At 32.9% G+C, this 15,379-nt stretch overlaps 1 long non-coding RNA gene across 1 annotated transcript; it reads right to left on the bottom strand.

Annotated features, from left to right (window-relative positions):
* Positions 1-732: 732 nt before the first annotated feature.
* On the bottom strand, positions 733-5,243 carry LOC143227289 (uncharacterized). The gene is made up of 2 exons (XR_013014989.1): positions 4,914-5,243; positions 733-783 (listed from the first exon to the last, which is right to left on the bottom strand). It is a non-coding gene; the product is annotated as an uncharacterized LOC143227289 (long non-coding RNA).
* Between the last annotated feature and the right edge of the window lie 10,136 nt (positions 5,244-15,379).

The raw sequence follows: 15,379 nt of genomic DNA on the forward strand, positions 1-15,379 counted from the left end.
CCAAGATACAGACTAGTAAATGAAGCCAAGATACAGACTACTAGATCAAGCCAGGATATAGACTACTTGATCAGGTAAGGATACAGACTGCTAGATCAAGCCATGTTACAGAGTACTAGGCCAATCCATGTTACAGACTACTAGATCAAGCCAGGATACAGACTACTAGATCAAGCCAGCATACAGACTACTAGAACAAGCCAGCATACAGACTACTAGATCAAGCTGGGATGCAGATTACTGAATCACTTGTATGTAAAGGTTACAAGATAGAATGGACGAGAATTGCATTGCAATCAGATCAGTTGAGAGGAAGAGATATTTCAGTTGAAATGTCTGTTGGTCATAGCAGACAAATACATATTTATTATACTTTTAGTTAGCCTTTTCATCATTCCTATCTGTAATTCACTAAACATGTGATTCTCAATACGTAAATACCATTTTAGAATTTCCCACGATGGTTCATTTCTCTCTCTGGAGGTTTATCTTGTCTGTTCGTGAAAGACCAGAATGCACATCCTATGAAACAGCATCCGCCGAAGAGGAGTAAAGCGCCAAATACCATCATAATCGGACCGATAACACGCCTCGGATTCGAACCTTGATAGCGGTCATAATTTGGATCATCGAATGGAGGAGGTACTTCCGTATATGCTACTCCTGTGATTGCAGCGCCACCTATCATTAGGCATAGTCCAATGAAAGCCCCGACACATGTGCAGATTGCTATTGCTTGAAAGTTTTTTATACCAATAAATCCTTTTCCAGGTGCCATGTTTCCTAAAATATATAAAGAAAATTCATTTTCATTCAAAGAGTCAAAAGAGCAGGAAAATATTCTGAAACAAACAAGAAGACGTTTATTTCTATAAGTGTACCTGCAACACAAACGAAAAAATATTATGATAGTGTATGCGTACACGTTCTTAAAAGTACTGAGAAGAAACAATACAAACCATTGGTAATAACATAGATTATAAAGTTCGCTTGACAGGAACTAACGTATTAAAATGCTGAAGCGAAACAAATTAGAGATTCAGAATCGTTCATACGTGACAGTTAGCAAACACAAGTTCAAGTAACTATTATAAAATATCAATAGATCGAAATATCTACATGTAATCTGGAATTTTGTCTGAATCCATTAATCTATAAATATCTACATGTAATCTGGAATTTTGTCTATAGATGAAGTAAATATTTTCTTGAAACAAGTCATACATATGAAATAACGAAGGTTACTGTTTTTACTAGACCTAAAACAAAAAAGGGACGCCACTCAAGTTAATAGTAATTAGAATTTTTAGTGGTTTCAATTCCCCATTGGAAGACCTTTCTTAGACTTGGTAAGCAAAGAATAATAACAGACTGGAATATCAAGTTATCTTCTCTTTCGGGATATTTTGTAATCAGAGAATGTTCAACGTCTCTGAGTCTACATGTAAATTAATTGTGGTAATGTTTACTGAACACTTGTCTACATCTAATGTCTCTGTGGTAATGTATAGTGATGACTCATCTACATGTAAAACATCTGTGGTAATGTATACTGATAACTTGTCTATATGTAAAACATCTGTGGTAATGTATACTGATAACTTGTCTATATGTAAAACATCTGTGGTAATGTATAGTGATGACTCATCTACGTGTAAAACATCTGTGGTAATGTATAGTGATGACTCATCTACGTGTAAAACATCTGTGGTAATGTATACTGATAACTTGTCTATATGTAAAGGAACTGTGTTAATATATATATGTAAAAACAGCTCATTTGGGTTGAGAAAATATTTTACGTAGAGGAGCGAACAACGTTTCGACCTTCTTCGGTCATCGTCAGGTTCACGAAGAAAGAAAGAGGTAACTGACCGGAAGCTGACCAAATGTTTGAAAGGGGTTGTGTAACTGGGTGTCAGAATGAAGTGGGCGGTGTTAGATGTTTGAATATATAATTTTATTTATTTTGTTATATTAATATAGGTATAAAGGCGTTCCTTTATATTGGTTTATTTTGGGTTTAAGTTGTTGTATAAGTAAGGCTTCTTTAATTTTGCGTTTGTTTATGTTTGTTTCTTTATTTAGTATTTGAGTGTTTTCTATGGTTATGTTGTGGTTATTTGACTTGCAGTGTTCGAAAACGTGTGAAGGTGACTTTTTATGTTCTTTGAATCTGGTTTCCATTTTTCTACTTGTTTCTCCAATATAGAAATCGTGGCAGTTATCACATTGCATTTTATAAATAATGTTGGTGTGGTGTTTGTCAGTGTAATTTTTACATAGCATAGACCTAAATTTTGTGCCTGGTTTTTGAATAAATTTGGTATTAACTGGAATATCATATTTTGTTACTAGTTTTGCCAAATGTTGGTTATTTTTCTGCTGATGTCGGGAATATATGGTATACAGCACTATATGGTTTCCTGATTATTTAATTCGTGAGATATATTTACTTTTGTTGGTTGATTTTGCTTTCTGTCTAGGTGTGTGCGTATAATGTTTTCTACGATTTGTGGAGGAAACTTATTGATGTTGATGAAGTATTGTTTTATTTTGTCTAATTCATCGTTAATTTATTTGGTGAGCATAGTTTTATGGCTGTGTTTATTTGGTTTCTTAGTATGTTGAGTTTTTGTTTTGTTTCGTGTGCTGAGTCCCAAGGAATGTGTAGTCCAGTATGGGTGATTTTTCGGTGGATTTCTGTTTTAAATTGTGTATCGGTTCTTGTAATTTTGAGGTTAAGAAATGATATTTGATTGTTTTCTTCCTGTTCACATGTGAAGTTAATGTTGGGATGTATAGAGTTAATGTGATTGAAAAAAATAAGTGTGTTCTGTATATGTGAAACCTGCAATTGTGTCGTCTACGTATCTGTACCAATATAGTGGTGGATGTAATGCTGTGTTAATTGCTTGTGTTTCAATTTGTGTCATAAAAATATTGGCTAGAACTGGTGATACTGGGTTGCCCATGCTTTGGCCATTTGTTTGTATATAGTTGTGGTTGTTGAACATAAAGTTTGTCTTCATCGTGGTGAATTCTATGAGGGTTGCTAATTTGTCAGCTTTCAGTTAGTTACCTCTTTATATCTTTATGAACCTGACGATGACCGAAGAAGGTCGAAACGTTGTTCGATCTCCTATGTAAAATATTTTCTCAACCCAAACGAGCCGTTTTACATATATATTTCTCTACAAGTAGGTTTTCTCGACATCACTGTGTTAATATATGCAGATAACTTGTCCACATGTAAGGCATCTGTGATAATGTATACTGATGAATTGTCTATATGCAAAGGAACTGTGTTAATGTATGCAGATAACCTGTACACATGTAAAGCATGTATGGTAATGTATACTGATGACTTGTCTTCACCTAAAGAAACAGTGGCTATATATATACTGATGACTTGTCTTCACCTAAAAAAACAGTGGCTATATATATATACTGATGACTTGTCTTCACCTAAAGAAACAGTGGTTTTATATATATACTGATGACTTGTCTTCACCTAAAGAAACAATGGTTTTATATATATACTGATGACTTGTCTTCACCTAAAGAAACAGTGGCTATATATATATACTGATGACTTGTCTTCATTTAAAGAAACAGTGGTTATATATATACTGATGACTTGTTTTCACCTAAAGAAACAGTGGTTATATATATACTGATGACTTGTCTTCACCTAAAGAAGTAAGTAATAAATTAAAAGCGATTTTTTTTCTAACACAACAGCACTAATTGGTTTTTTTGAATAATGCGGAACAATGAAACTATTTTGTAACACAACAACACTGGTTGAATGATATGTTTAGTACGTTATGAAACTGGCTGTTGTTTTAATCAATAATTACAATTTGAGGAAGAAAATGAATTTTTTCTGGAAGTTTTGTTATTTAATAGTTTGATATTAGGTGTTGAATTTTTTTGGTAGTTTTGGAAGTTAATAGTGTGAAAAGAGGCTGTTAATTGATAACAGAATATATAACGAGAAAATTGGTTCATACTTGTGTAAATTAGATATAAACTATATAACAAGGGAATAGTTTTATATGTATTTAAATTAAATATAAACTGTTTAAGAAAGGAACAGTGTTATATGTGTTTAAATATAAACTATATAACTCGGGGATAGTTTTATATATATTCAAACTTAATGCCAGCTGTATAAGAAGGGAATAGTTTGTAGATGTGTAAATGTAATACATACTATATATTAATGGAATAGTTTCATACGTGTTCAGATTAAACTATGAAACAAGGTAATATTTTCATATATGTATACATTAAACTATGTCACAAGGGAACAATTTTTTACGTGTTTAAAGTAAATACAAACTATGTAACAAGGGAATAGTTTCATACTCTTTAAATTAAGTATAAATTAGTATAGTTTTTTTTCTAAACATTGGATAGTTCATTTAGAATTTTCGAAAGTTTCCAATATTACTTTCAGTGGTACTTTTGTAGACTTATAATGTTAGAAATCAGATTTAGATACCAGTGGTACTTTTGTAGACTTATAATGTTAGAAATCAGATTTAGATACCAGTGATGGGTAGAGTGAATTGTTTATGTTTTTTTCCTTAAATAAAAACAAACAAAAACAATATTTTTTTTCTTTCCTCTACGTGAAAAAGTAAGAAGTGATAGCTTAGAAAATATGACGCTAAATATAGCAGTCACAACCCAGTGATATAATACACTGGTATTAAAATAAAATATTGTATTCTTATTTATAACACAAGTAACGATTAAAAATGTTTATTTTATCATTTGTTCAATAATGTTAAGTTATTAGATGTTTGAACGTCATTTTTATCATCTAATTTGCTTTATGTTCATTTGTCAACCAATTGTTTAAAAATATAAAGATCAAAATATATTATATTCTTGATACTTACTGATTTTTTTTGGACAAAGCTCACAAAACTAACGTTGTGGTTCCAATATGGCGTTTAAGTGATATTAACCGTTGTATTGCTCAAGTTCAGGCTTGGCTGTTGATAAAAGAAGAACAAACAGACTCGTGTACCTGTAGTTTACAGATAAGGCTGGATTTTTGTTTGCTTCACGCAATACTGATATAAAATAAAAATAATATAAGATAAAAAAAAACAGAGTAGCGAACTTTGAAAACTTAAATATACGTTACTTACTGTATTTACGTGTACGATGGTTACAAAGTACAGTTAGTTTAGAGATTGTATTAAATAAAACTACGGTTGGCTTTAAACGGTGAATGTTTTATAATTATAAAGTAAACACTTTGCGCTTATTTATTACAGTATCGTACAAATATTTTAAATACGTCAGACTTTGTTACCATACCAACCAATAAATATATCGTAGTGATTGTTTAAACACTTTAAACTTATTTGTTAGAGCAAACTGTAGAATAATGAACAGTAAATGTTTTGTAACAATAAATTAGGTACACTGTACTTATTTATTATATCAATATATGGAATATTTTATTTGTAATCAGACAAAACGTTAGAAAATGGACTTGCCGTACTCTGTTCTTCACCGGTATCGAAACCCGGTTTCTCCTGTTATAAGTTCGTAGACATATCGCTGTGCCACTAGGGGGCGTGTAGAATAGAAGACAATGAATATGTTGTAATTATATTCTTAAGATATTACTTAATTGTTTTGGAATTTCGCACAAAGCAACTAGAGGGAAAGCAGCTAGTCATCACCACCCACCGCCAACTCTTGGGCTACTCTTTTACCAACGAATAGTGGGATTGACCGTCACATTATAACGCCCCGACGGCTGGGAGGGCGAGTATATTTTGGCGCGACTCGGGCGCGAACCCGCAGATTACGAAGCGCACGCCTTAACGCGCTAGGCCATGCCAGGTCTACTTATTTGTTACCGGACTATACTAGTCAAAGTACACTAGGTTGATATGTTTTAGTTAACAATATCAGTGTGTGTATTTTGAACATACTATAGCATAGTTAAACAAACAAAATTATTTTAAACATTTTTTTTTATTTTCCAGAAACATAAAAAATCCGTGAAGAAAATAGAGTAAATTAAGAATTATTTATCATCAAAGAACTTTATTATTGCACTAAATATATCACATTCACATTTGATGTAGCAAGTTTATATCATATTTTATCAGAATCTGTTACGGTTCTTTACCGTTACAGTAGGATGGATAATATTGATTGTTTTACCATCCAAGACGAAATGGATCTTATTATCACTTACCCTGGAGCATCCAACATAAAGCTGGCCATATAAAAAATATGGACTTTACAGATTGAGACTAACAACCTGGAGTGATGTTTCCTGAGCATTGTTTATACTCATGACAAAACCAGTCGAACTGGAGACGTCTCAATTGAAATGGCAAGTCAAATGAGATAACTGGAATGAAGATATTCTGGCCTGCAGTATGACCAGTTATACATCAACTATGACCAGTTATACATCAACTATGACCAGTTATGTATCTACAGCTTCTTAACAATGATAAATTCGTCTACATTGTGTACGTGACATTTCTATAGAAGTCATGTACACATTGTGGGCATGAGACAGGACACGTGGTGTACATCCAGCGCTGAGGAATACCAGATATCTTGCTCTCGGTCATTAAGGTCACCATAGAAAAGGAAGTCAGTCATCACCACCCAAAGAAACTCTTCGTCTGCTCTTTTACCAACGACTAGTGGGATTAACCATCACATTATAATGCCCCCACTACTGAAAGGACAAGCATGCTTAGTGTAACGAGGATTCGAACTAGCCACCGTCAGATTACAAGTCAAGCGCCCTAACTACCTGGCCTTGCCGGACCTCTATGAGAAAACCAAGCCTAGAGCCATGAGCATAACATTTAACATGGAGTAAGAATATCGATCCAACATTTAACATGAAGTAAGAATATCGATCCAACATTTAACATGAAGTAAGAATATCGATCCAAAATTTAGCATGGAGTAAGAATATCGATCCAAAATTTAGCATGGAGTAAGAATATCGATCCAACATTTAACATGAAGTAAGAATATCGATCCAACATTTAACATGAAGTAAGAATATCGATCCAAAATTTAGCATGGAGTAAGAATATCGATGCAACATTTAACATGAAGTAAGAATATCGATCCAACATTTAACATAAAGTAAAAATATCGATCCAACATTTAACATGAAGTAACAATATCGATCCAACATTTAACATGAAGTAAGAATATCGATCCAACGTTTAACATGGAGTAAGAATATCGATTCAACATTTAACATGGAGTAAGAATATCGATCCAAAATTTAACATGGAGTAAGAATATCGATGCAACATTTAACATGAAGTAAGAATATCGATCCAAAATTTAACATGGAGTAAGAATATCGATTTAACATTTAACATGAAGTAAGAATATCGATCCAACATTTAACATGGAGTAAGAATATCGATCCAAAATTTAACATGGAGTAAGAATATCGATGCAACATTTAACATGAAGTAGGAATATCGATCCAACATTTAACATGGAGTAAGAATATCGATCCAAAATTTAACATGGAGTAAGAATATCGATCCAAAATTTAACATGGAGTAAAAATATCGATCCAACATTTAACATGGAGTAATAATATCGATCCAACATTTAACATGAAATAAGAATATCGATCCAAGTTTAAATTTATATACAAATAAAATATATTTAATTAATTAAATTATATAATTAATTAATTAATTAATACACACTCTAAATTATACAACAACAAATATATTTTTTAATTTTCTTACCAATACGTTCAGTACAAACACTTTTTACAATATTAGGCTTAGCCACATGGTGTAAAAGCCACTGTTGGAACGCATTATTACCCCAAAACACTGGCTTTTTAGATTCTTTCCTCTTGGAGCTATAGCGGTCACACATGCACAGACATGAACAACCACGTCTTTTTTTTATAGCTGTGATTTATATCTGTGACATAAGAAAGCACTTCTTTTCTATGTGGTTTTCGTTAGATGAGCATGCACATACACAAGTGGATAAGATAATTAATAACACTCAAGTGCACACACTCAGGGTCCACTTAGCATGGGTGCAAAGTTTCAGGTTTTTAAGTTTGTTTCTCTAGGAGTTATGACAGACACATTTATTTTTATGTGGTATATTATGAGGCATCTCGAATATAAAATGCGTACGAGCGTAGGTAAGTAATAATATCCAGATGCACACTATCAGGGTCTTTTAGAAAGCGTGCAGAATTTGAAGTTTCTGTTGGAGCAATAGCGATCCCACATAGACAGACACATTAGTTTATTATTATATATAGAATTGAAAACAGTATATGTATTGTAATTATAATCTAGATTTAGTGTCTAAATCCACCTTATAGTATCTTTAACTGTAAATACGCCTAAGCGCTCGATATCCAATCAATATAGTAATAATAGTCTAAATTTATAAAAAGTACCCAGTAACACTGTAGTAAGAAAACAAAATCCACATTGAATCTTAAATATGATGTACTAAACTCAATTAATTAGTAACTTTGCTGTGTAATTAAACTAAACACATGGTGATGCATAATACTTGGAGGTAAAGGAGTCACAAACTCAGATAATGTACCATACACAGTGAAAATCTGTTACACTTAGTGGGGGATATTCAATATTTAAGTTGTTGGCCAACAGAAACATTATTGTAAGGGTTAATTTTAGAGTTTAGAATGATAGTATATTATAGAATGGCAGCAATACTCGTGTGTGTCAAGTTAACCAGAGTATTAATTATCTAAAATATACTTATTTGTTTCAGATTAATCAAGTGAAGTAAAACAAATCAGTCGTTTTCTTCACTAATCCATATCCTTGCATTTATCTCCCGTAATTACAGGAACCTTCATTAGGAAAGAAAGATTTTTAAATTTCTCAATATTAACGTTTTAAATTGTTGTTTAGTTGATGTTAGGCCACGTTTCGACACAAGAGTATCACTGTACAACGTAAACACTTATAATTACTTCCAGAAAGTATAAATAACTTTTATCGTTATTCACGTGTGAGTCAATTTAACTTTCTAAAGTCTCAGCCAGTTCATTTTCTTCAAATAACTTATTGTTTTTATAATTAGAACAACTACAGGCACTAAAACACTTAAATCTCTAATTTTGGTCTGACAAGCAGCTATTAAATGTTTGTTTTTCTTGTAACTGCAAGAAATGAATACAAGAACTGATTCTGGACTGGGCTGTTTAGCATGACATACCTTTTAGCTGTACTCCCATGGGTCGTGAACTAAGAGTTTTCTTGTTATAATTGCATCCATTCATAGCATTGTTGTTATTTTTTCTACATATCAGGTAAGGATTCGATGCATTTTTTGTTACTAACATCACTGAAGACCTAGAATCTATTTTCTACTCTGGTATAACTTACATCAGTAATCATTAATGCAATTCTCTCATTTCCACCATAAAATAGGGAAACATGTCGTTGAACGATTCCCTTGACTTCTTCTAGTAACAGAGGAGATTCCAATAACAACTTGGTTGTTTCAAAAACCTTGAGTGAGACATCATTACTTCAAAGCTATAAACGTTTCTTTAATGTGTAAAATACTGGGGTGGTCACATCCACTTCTTACAGGAATATCAGTAAGGACATACCTCAGACTTTTAGTTTCAATGTTTGAGTTATCAAAGTACTTACATTCTGCCCTATGCAAATCTCACGATTCTTAATTTATTTCTGTAATATAATGAGAGAGTGCCAGCTTCCATGCCGACAGGCACAATTCTAGCAGCATGAAAACCAAACTTGAAACATACTTTAAAATATATTTTTATCAGCTCTGTAAACTTATGCATCTCGCCCTTTTTCCAGTCTTTGGTTTGATCAGTTAGTTTTCATTATAACGTACCTTCTTCCAATACCTCAAGGATCCAATTGTCATGAGACCAACCATCACAAGGAACTAAACTGGCTCTTTTTGTTCTTTGATTTACAGAGGAACTTATCAAACTACTTTGACCTCCAACGCTGTCCTCTAGCTGTAACCTTTATTTGGAAGAAACAGTATTTCTCATTCTTTCATGATCTAAACGTTTAATGGATAGGTAATTATTAATGGTTAAAAAGACGGTAGGAATATCATTAGAGGTTTGAGAAAGTTCTTAAAATTTTAAGTTAAGGATTACTAATACAGAGAGCGCACGAGTATCTTTGCTCGAAATTTAGTAAATAGACGAATATCATCCCAATCTAACAATTTTATTAGGAGCAAATATTCAAGTGGGATTTCTCTTAAATCTAGGTGTTACTTGTGACTTCTAGTAACTCTTTAAGATGTTTGTAAATCCTAAAACAAACACGTTCTTAAAATTATTAGAAAAGATGCACCTCTTGACACTATCCAGTCTATTGTATTTAAAGATGGACCCTTTCAGACCATCCAGTCTGTTGTATTTAAAGTGCACATCTTTAGATTATCCAGTCGGTTGTATTTAAGATACACATATTTAGACCATACTGTCTGTTCTACTTAATGTTCACATCTTTGGACAATTTAGTCTGTTGTGTTTAAAGCGCACATCTTCAGACCATCCAATCTGTTGTATCTAAGGGATTATCCACTTCTAATCTTTTATGTTTAAAAAAAAATCATTGCAAAATTTAATCGAACAAATTATTTTGTTAATAATTTATTTTTAATTTATTTAAAAACAACAGCAAACAAACTTTATGAAATCAAGAGTTTTAGAGTTAAAGTAAAAACGCCTCTTCTAATAACATAATGTGATATCGTAGTAACGTATTGATTAAATAATTGGAAGATTGGAAACAGTGATTAAGGGTCAGACACTTACAGCAAAAACAAAATAAGATACAAACAACAGCCTACAACTTATTGTACAGTTACGTTTCTCAGTGGTTCAGCAATGTGAAGACGTATTTGGCTAAAAATCTGGTTTTGATACGAATTGTGGGTACAGTCTAAAACAGTGGTTCCCAACCTTTTTTATGCCCCGCACCCCTAAAAAAATTTAATATGTTCTCGCACCCCTCACAGTAATTATTTATTTAAGAATAAAGGCGAAGGTGGCCAAAACAAATTTTTATAATCAGTTTTTAATGATATATAAACAAAAACGAAACATTTGGAAAAGAAAAAATATTACAACAAACTAAAAGTTGTATAAACCCTACATGGCCTACAAAAAAATAAATTTTCATCCATGCATGAAATGAAATTTCTTTGAAATTGAAATGTTCAAATGTTTATAAGCCAATTTAAATTAAATGACTCTTTTGTTCCTGTTTATTTCTTATGAGTTTTCCAAAGCGTGACACTTTGTTTCTAATAGTAATCGACAAGTCTGCCTGTGCACTCAAGCGATTTCTAGATTTTGTCTTGATTGACAAAAGGGCACTAAATCCAAACTCGCATAAGTATGTCGTCACAAATGGGATGAGCACATTTAGTGCTTTTTCACAAAGTCTTGGAAACATGTCCATTGCCGAACACCAATATTGTTCCAAAATTTTGCTTTCAAACTGCATTTCGAGAACTCGATTTGTGCGCAGTTCAATAAGATCTTCCTCCAGTTCTTCATCATCCGACATATTATCCAAATTGAAGGAGTATGGATTCATAATCCATTCTTCAGAAGTTTCCAGTTCTCCTCCAAAATATCCATCAAATGACTTTGATAGTATTTCCAAATGACCCACAATTTCTTCACACACATGGAATTAGGGATTCATCCTCACCTACCATTTCTTCGAGTGATGGAAAATTTGAAAGATTCCTTCTTTTAACTCGTCGATACCAAATATATAACTTTTCTTTGAAAGCATTTAAATTTTCGCAGCATTTCAATATGCTCATGTTTTTCCCTTGAAGAGATACATTCAGGTCATTCATACGAGTGAAAATATTACTCAAATAGGGTAGCATTTGGTTGAATTCTTGTGATTCTATTTCTCCGGGCAGATCATGGTTACGTTCCTTCAGAGAAGTTTAGACTTCTTTTCGCAGTTCAAACAAGCGCGTTAAAGCTCTCCCACGTGACAGCCAACGGACTTCTGTGTGGAAAAGCAAAACTGAATGCTCACTTCCAAAACCTTCACAAAGCGACTTGAAGAGGTGGTGATTCAGAGCGCGACCCCTAATCCTGTTGATGGTCTTAACAGAAGTGCTTCACACACTGGAAGACATCTTTCCCTTTTGTGGTTGTTTTCAGGTCTTCACAGAACAGGAAATCTTCCATTATGGCACCATCATGGACATACCTCACTAGTGCGATTAGTTGACTGCAATTTGAAACATCAGTTTTTCGTCCAATTGGAGAGAGATTTTCAAAGGACTAGCCCTGATATTTGCGATAACTTGGTCCAAAATGTCCGAACTCAAATCACCAATTCGGTTTTGAATAACATTATTTGATAACGGCTTGTTTGAGGCTTCTTTATCCAGAACAATCGTTGCCATTTCTAATGCACATGGTTTTATCACCTCTTCTGCAATTGTATGAAGCTTCTCTGATTTGGCTACTTTATACGCCACGTGGTATGAAGCCGTGGTTTGTCAGCAGATATAAAACCTAATTTTGGAAGGGTTGCTCGAGAATCAAAGCAGGCACTTCTACATTTCAATGATTCAACATTATGGCCTGCAACAGCTGCTCCACCATGCAGGTTGTTGAAGTGTTCCTGCAGCTTTGATGGATTCAAATTTGCCTTTGAAAGGACAGCGTCACAAAGCATGCACTGGGGTTTTTGCAGATCCTCAGTTGTTCCGATGCAAGTGAAATCAAACTTCACATAATCATCATTCTATTTACTTTTCTTTAACATAATGAAGTTTTTTTTGCACAAACACAAAATCAACAATGCACTAACTACCATGGATTTATATACTCTGCGAAACTTTCTAGAACATTCTCGAATATATGTCACATGACGTCATCGATTAATTCTGGATACTTCTGAAAGTTTCTCGAGTCACGATCACGTGAATACATAACATTAATAAATAATAGACACTGTAAGACGGTGTTCACGAACGTAACCTAATTAGTTGTGCCAAGTATTTTGGTCACGTTTACGTTTCGTCTGTTGTTTGTTTACAATTGTACATTCAGATTTCGGTCTGCGACAGCGACGGTAGAAACGATAGTTTATCGTAACAAGGTAAAAAGCTACATCTGTAACAAGAAAATAAGAAATAAAAATCAAACGTAATTTTTGAATATATGGGACAGTAGCCTTAATATAAACATAAACACTATATAGGACAGCACCCTTAATATAAACATAAACACTATATAGGACAGCACCCTTAATATAAACATAAACACTATATAGGACAGTAGCCTTAATATAAACATAAATACTATATAGGACAGTAGCCTTAATATATACATAAACACTATATAGGACAGTAGCCTTAATATAAACATAAACACTATATAGGACAGTAGCCTTAATATAAACATAAACACTATATAGGACAGTAGCCTTAATATAAACATAAACACTATATAGGACAGTACCCTTAACATAAACATAAACATTATGTAGGACAGTAGCCTTAATATAAACATAAACACTATATAGGACAATACTCTTAATATAAACATAAACACTATATAGGACAGTACCCTTAATATAAACATAAACACTATATAGGACAGTAGCCTTAATATAAACATAAACACTATATAGGACAGCACCCTTAATATAAACATAAACACTATATAGGACAGTACCCTTAATATAAACATAAACACTATGTAGGACAGTACCCTTAATATAAACAATGAAAACTGAAATGTTATCTCACACCCCCTGGAACGCTTTCTCGCACCCCTGGTTGGGAGCCACTGGTTTAAAAGCCCATTGTGTGGTTAACAGTAAACAAACAATCTAATTATATATTCGTATATTTAAATACCAGGTGGCAAACAAAAAGTTTAGATTTACGACGCAGTTGGAATGAGGAAACACATTCTACACGTTTGCCTACATCAATAATCAAGCATTAAGGTGACATAAAATACTTCCTTTTATAAAGTATTCTTAAATTTTAATATATTATTGGAGACATGTGAGTAACATGATATGTTGTAGGCTTTATATTTTATAGCAAAGCCACATTGATCTATCTGCTCCATTTATCGCTGGGAATCGAGCCCCAGATATTAGCAACGTAAGTTCGCAAATTTACTGATGTCTCACGATGGACAGGAATCAAATAGCTATAAATAAAACTAAATAATTTACTAGATTTTTATGTTAAGTAAAATGTTAATTGAAACAAGTGTTACGTACTTATGTAATTATGTCATGATTTTGAAATATTTTGTTTGCTTTTTTTCTGTTTACTAAATAATTTCAACATCAACTTGTCTTTTCTTAAGCTATGAAAACGTATGCCTGTTAGAAAACACTATAACACTTTATTTGTTTGTTTTGAATTTAAGGCAAAAGCTGCTCGAAGGTTATCTACGCTAGCCGTCCATAATTTATCAGTGGAAAACCAGACGGGAGGCAGCCAGTCAACACCACCCACTCTTAAGATACTCTTAAAAACAAATAATGGGATTAAGCGTCACAGTATAATGCCTGGAAAGGCGAGAATGTTTGGTAATGGACATTCGAACCTGTGACCCATAGATTACGAGTCGAGCGCCCCTCTCCACACTTATAACAGATGGTCATGTTGACATCAAAACATTGTACTAAAATAAACCTTAATAATCAATCACAAATACGTATGGAATTGTATGTGGCCGATGACAGATGGTCATGTTGACATCAAGACATTGTACTAAAATAAACCTTAATAATCAATCACAAATACGTATGGAATTGTATGTGGCCGATAACTTTGTGAGAAGGTCAATTCTTAAAATCAGTTGTATAACCGGTTCAGAGAATTAACTCGAAGGTCAGCCATGTGTCCATATTAATAAATAATAATTAATAACATGCTCTGATGCTAAAATAATTTAATAATAAACAAATCTCACCCTAGTTCTGATGTGTTGCAAATAAAAACTGATGCAAAATTACACTTTAACATCTTAATCTATATCACATTTTTTGCTGTAATAATTAGCGTCTCAACCACTACTTTACCTGTTCTTTCTCATTTGACCTAAATAACCTTCACGTTTAACGGAAGGTTACGTCTTGGCTGGATATAGCAGGTATAGTGTAGTTGATGTATTATTCTACACAATTCACTTTCTTTCATTCATTTTTATTCATAATTAAATGTCCTTCAATAAGATATCAACTATAAAACTAGTTAATTTGTTGCCTTTCAATAAGATGTTGCTTTGTTGTTATTTTGAATTAAACACAAAGTTACACAATGGGCT

Source organism: Tachypleus tridentatus, chromosome 1 (assembly GCF_004210375.1).
Source record: "Tachypleus tridentatus isolate NWPU-2018 chromosome 1, ASM421037v1, whole genome shotgun sequence".
Taxonomy (NCBI): Eukaryota; Metazoa; Arthropoda; class Merostomata; order Xiphosura; family Limulidae; genus Tachypleus; species Tachypleus tridentatus.